Genomic DNA, 5,729 nt, shown 5'->3' on the forward strand with positions numbered 1-5,729 from the left:
AATAGTTATGTTGCGTTGAAGGTTGACACAACCCAACCCGTTCTAACCTAGTGATAACATTTTTGTGCATCTGCTGGGAGCCAAAAATCTCCATTTCCGAGATTTTCTTTGAGTCTCTTCATTCTAATTCTTGAGGGTACCAGGAAATCAGAGTTTTCTGAAGGTTGTGATATTACCCTGGCGACTCCAATCTCAAAAGATCTAGAAAATAAAATCTTCCTGGTGACTTTGTTGCTTGAAGATCAGTAGCTTGAAGAAGTTCCAAGATGAGTTCTACTGCAAGAAGAAATGCCAGGTATGATCCTATGGATCAATATCATATGTATGGTTTTCCAAATCGTATGCCTCATGCTGATTGGTGAACCCATCTTCCCATGTTCAAATATGAAAATAAAGATGATGTTGTTCTGCATTTGGTTAGATTTCATATGCATGTATGTAGACTAAGGGTTGAGTTTCCTGAGGATTGTCTCATGAAGATGTTTATGGCTACCATAGAAGACAAATCTAGAGTATGGTATGAAGGGTTGCAATCAGGAAGCTTGTGTTCTCTTAAAGATTTCCATAGAATATTCTTTGGGCATTATGGGAATTCTCATCCTTCCTTACGATTGTTTCAAGACTGTTGTAAATTTTGTAAGGGTTTCATTCAATATCTTCAAAGTATTGATGATGATGTAGAATGTATGGATGGTGAGAAGATGTTAGAGGCACTTTATGAATTTTCTTCTCAAGGTAGTTGTCATGATGATCAAGAAGTTTTCCAACAAGCAGATGTCTCTTCTTTAGTTGAAGATGAAATGGATCAACAATTTGAGAGTCAATTCATATTACATGAAATTTATGAGAATTTGTAGCATAGTCAGTCTATATGCAGTCAAAGATATGAGCCAAATCATTCAAATTGTTTTTCAACCCATTCCTTTTCTGAGATTTTATGTCAAGAAGAAACTCCTGAAGATCAGGTTATTGAAAATACATGCATGAAAATTTTGAACAATGAGGTAACATGTGATGAAATTTGTCTACCTAGATAAGAAATTTTTTCTGTTGAAAATCATAATGAAGTTCTCCTGATTAAAGTGCATGAAAGTTAGCTTTTAGGTAAACTCAAGCTACATGAAGAGCTGAATATACAAGTTTTACCTATTCTATTTGAGGATCATCAAAATGACATGGACGATATGCATAAAGTTGTTTGTATAGGATTTGTTAGTGTTCATAATCAAGATGACAGTCCTCAAGCAAAATTATCAAAGGTCAAATCAGAATTGTTTGATAAGCAAAAGATCAATTTTGATACACACAATATGGATGTCATGTTCGAAGATGTTCAAGAATGTATGGATGTTTTTGTTGATTTACATGGAAGGGAAGATAAATATATTGTTTCCTTTTTATTTGATGATGTTTTTGGAATTGAAGACATAGGACAAAAGAAGCCATCAATTATGAATGAATTCAGCCCTCATGGTTTTACTCATCATGAAAAGTTGATTCTTCATGATTATCAAGATCGTTTGGTAAGTTTATTCCAGGCATTAGAGAAGGTGGAGTTTCTTTCATTTGTAATTTTAGGTGATGGATTCTGTTTTTATTCTGAGTTTCCAATAGGTGGTCCACTTAAGAAAAGTCAAGGAGCCCAGGTGTTGGATCAACTCTTTGACTGGTTATACTGGAGGTTATTAATTGCTTGATTTAAGCAAGTGGATTTTTGGATGTTAGAGTAGGGTTATTGGTACATAAATAAACTTGCTGGGTAAGAATTTCCTTCAGATTTAGGCTACATTTTGTAGTTGTCAGTTTCAGTTCTTACAATAGTTTGATATCATATTGCAGCAATGGTAGTTGGTTTCCAGATGGTTTGCAATTTTCTTTTCAGTTTGGCAAGTGTGTTTGAATGTAACCTTCAAATTGGGATCAACCCAATGGTCAGGCACTAGAGCTTCTTGTTCTTTACTGTACCACAAGGGCGCAACATCCCCATTGGAGCTATAGTTATCCACGATAACACTTAGGAATAGTTTGTGAAGTCTATTGGTCAAATTAGCTAGGGTTTTCAAAGTTTCTCAAAATAAAGTTCATGATCATAGTGTTTTTGGTCATCATGTCATGATGTGGGTTCCATATAAGTTCAAAAAGGGTCAGTTATAAAGGTTCAATTTAAAAATTTCATGTGTCTCAGACTTATTCATTCATAATTGGCATTTAAGCACTTTTGCAGAATTCTGTAGCAAATCCAGTTAGGGAAATTGAAGGATTGCTATGGAAGTTCCTGACAATTTCGTAGCGGATCCGCCTTTCGGAACACATGCTGCGCTATGGAATTGCACTGAAGTACATAGCTGTGTTAAACAGTGGAGTAACAAACTATTTTGTTTGAAAATCTTGATTGGTCAATTTTAGGGTGGGTCAGAAATGCACTTTATGAGTCTTTTATCCATTTTCCCTACATATTGATACTGTGTATCTTCTTGTTGCTAACTCATTTATTTGTATTTAGCTTTGTTGCCATAAGCTTCATGTTTTCATAGGAGTTGGTTTGTTGTCTCTCACACAGGTCTAGCTCTCACGCAGGTCTTGTTATCTCTAGGCTAGATTCCACTTCTCTCTAGCTATCTCTGGGTTGATTTGCAGGCGGAAAGAAGGTGATAAGGAGGAGCCCTACGTGTTGCAGCCATGACACACAGACAACAATATAAGGGAGGTTCAATGGTGAGTTATGAGCATGTGGACATGAAATTACTATAAGAAGACCCTACATTCGTTCAAGCATTTCCCAATGCGGGATGCCTATGCTTTTGCCAAAAGATACATGATTACCATGGGAAAATTGTCAAAGACTTTGCTGTAAATTTCACTGGGGAAGGAACTAAATTAGGCATATTAAATTGTGCAGTGTCTCTTGACAACATTGCCCATGCTATAGAAATCCTTAGGTTAGGACAAATGTGGTTTAAAGTCCAGAAGATCAAGCTGCAAAACTGTGATGAATTTCTCAAGGAGGAGCACAAAGGGATTGCTATGACTGTAAGAATTCCCATAACTTGACTTAAAGAACTTTTTTCCAAGCTCTTAATGGTCATCCAGAAGTACTTCACATGTGAAGGTAGATTTAACATGATGTATCAATATCATTTCATATTTCTACTTCATTTCACACGTATGCCTCCTCTAGACATTCCATTTTATCTGTTTAGAGTTTGGGAAAGATGGAAGACAAGGTCCAAGCCAAACCTAATCCAAGTGACACCTTTTTTTTTCACCAAGGCCTCATTAAAATGCTAGTGGTAGAAGCGCTTAATAGGTTGAATAAATATTGACTTACTTTCTTGTTTTTAAGTGGCTATGAGCTAGATACTGCCACCCCCACTAGGAAAACTCCAAAAGCTCCATAAATAACCCCTAGAGGTAGAGAAACCTATAGTAAAGGCTTCCACAAGCACTGAGAGGAGGATGAGCAGAAGACATAGTAAAGAACATAGAAAAGGGAAAGGTAAACTAACTAACATCCTAGAAGCCATTGAGCTTGAAGAAAGCCCAGATGTAATGGTTGTAGAAATGACACAAACATAAATTCATGAGAAGAGCAAGAGGGTTAAGAAGCCAGACTTCTCACAAGAAGAACATGATTTCATCTTTAGGCCAAGGAAACCTATGACAAGATCAACAAGAGCAATGCAACAAGCTAAAAATATGCCAGAAGTACCTTTAGAAAAAATAGAGCCAACAAAGTAAAGACATGGAAAAGAAACTATGCAAGAGAAAAGCTAAGAAGAAGTATTACAAGAACAGTTAAGGCAGGATAGAGAAGATATGATAGAGGCCAAATTGGAAGTTGAATAAATGAAGAAGTAGGTGTTGGAGTAGCTATATTTTGATGAGGAAATTGTAGAAAAGGTCATGAAAAAGACAAAGAGAATTCTAACATTGCAAAAGACGTTGAAGCACATGTATAGAAGGAACAGGTGGGTGCAAGCTGACAGAAGGAAGTTTCAAATGTTGGAAATAATACTAAGAGGGGGGGGGGGGGGGGGGGTGAATCAGTATTAGCAAGTCAATTATATTTCTTTTCACAATCAGATTTTTATATGCTACTTCAGTTAATGAAACTTGCGTATATACGCAACTGTAGTAAAGGAAACAAACGTATATCCTGTAAACTTATAATTTAGTTACTTCATTAGATGTTGATCTTTAATATGTGCATCAGAACCATATAACACTAACCAGGTATAGTAAAAATAGTGTAAACAATCACACACAAGAACACAAGATATAAGGTGGAAACCCAATGAGGGTGAAAACCACCTGATGCAATTCGTCTCTATTTTTTTTTATTAAGAAACTTATTTTTACAATATTTCTATACTGGTGCAGTCTTATACCAGTACACAGGCTTCTACCTACAGAAGGCTTCAACCTTCTCTCGTTCTCCAGCTTCTTCTGGAAGGGAGCTACAACCCCCTTAGCTCTTGTACTAGCTGATGTACTAGTACATAGGTGCTGACCTATAGAAGGCTACAACCTTCTCTTTTCTTCTAGGGACCATATTTCATAAATTTTCAGACTGGATCCATTAATAACATCAATCAAACATCGAATATATCTGCATCAACCAATCTCCTTTGTACCAACCAAAATTGAATCAAACAATCACTTTTCTGAAAGCTGTAACCAGAACACAGCAACAGTAACCAGAACCTAGGCCAGAACCCAGAACACTACAACATCAAACAGAAGTAGCTAAAACATATTTTATGAGGTGTACGCTACTTCAATGTGTCGAACCTGCATGCATACACATTTTTCTCAAGACAAACCTGCGTATATGCTGTTTTGAAATGCTGAACTAGCGTGTATACGCGCCCTTGCTATAAGGAATCTGCATACAGATCTGTAATAGATGATTTAACCTTTACAACTATTCAGACATCAGTTATACCCAGATCATTAGATTTATAGATTATGACATGTGCCAATTATTCAGATAAAAGATCAAAACCACATAAAGATACTTCTCTTCAAGCATTAAGTTCTTGACCCATCAATAGAACTTACCCTTCTTCAAGTGCTCAGGTTCCTCCTTGATTCAGATCCACCTATGCACCATAACCCAATGACCAGTATTCTAGATCTTGCTCTTCGTTAGATATTCAATACTTGAGTGCCTTTGCCTAATGATCACCTCCTCCTTTTATAGTCTTAGGCCTTACTCAATACCATGGTCCAAAACCACTTAGATCCAAAACCTTGGACCAAATACCTGGGGTCAACACTCCGGAAAAGATATCTTGGACCAATACCATGGGTCAAAATACCATGGCCCAAATACCATGGACCAAAACCAAACTCTTCAACATGTACACGCCTTTCCTTGCTTGAAAGTGCGTGTATACACGCCTTTTGGTCGGTGAACCCGCGTGTATACATGGCTTGGTTAAGTGGAACCTGCGTATATCTCTTTTTCCTTCATTCTGAGAGCCTAAACTATGATCTGTCATCTGAGTGAGTTGCCATCAAGGACAACACCTGTTTCATAGTGCCAAACCTGTGTCATAATGCCAAAAATCTCCCCCTTTGGACTTGATGGCAACCCCAAGTCACTCTCCCCCTTTGTCATCAAGGGAAAAGGGTTATGCTCCACCTGAGTACATGCTGAATATTCTGATCTGCTGAAGAGTGTTGTCCATGCTCCCCCTGACTGTAAGCAAGGTCTGCAAAAATAT

This window comes from Pinus tabuliformis, chromosome 4_1, assembly GCF_031772625.1.
Source record: "Pinus tabuliformis cultivar Carrire ecotype Pingquan chromosome 4_1, CPIR1, whole genome shotgun sequence".
Lineage (NCBI taxonomy): Eukaryota > Viridiplantae > Streptophyta > Pinopsida > Pinales > Pinaceae > Pinus > Pinus tabuliformis.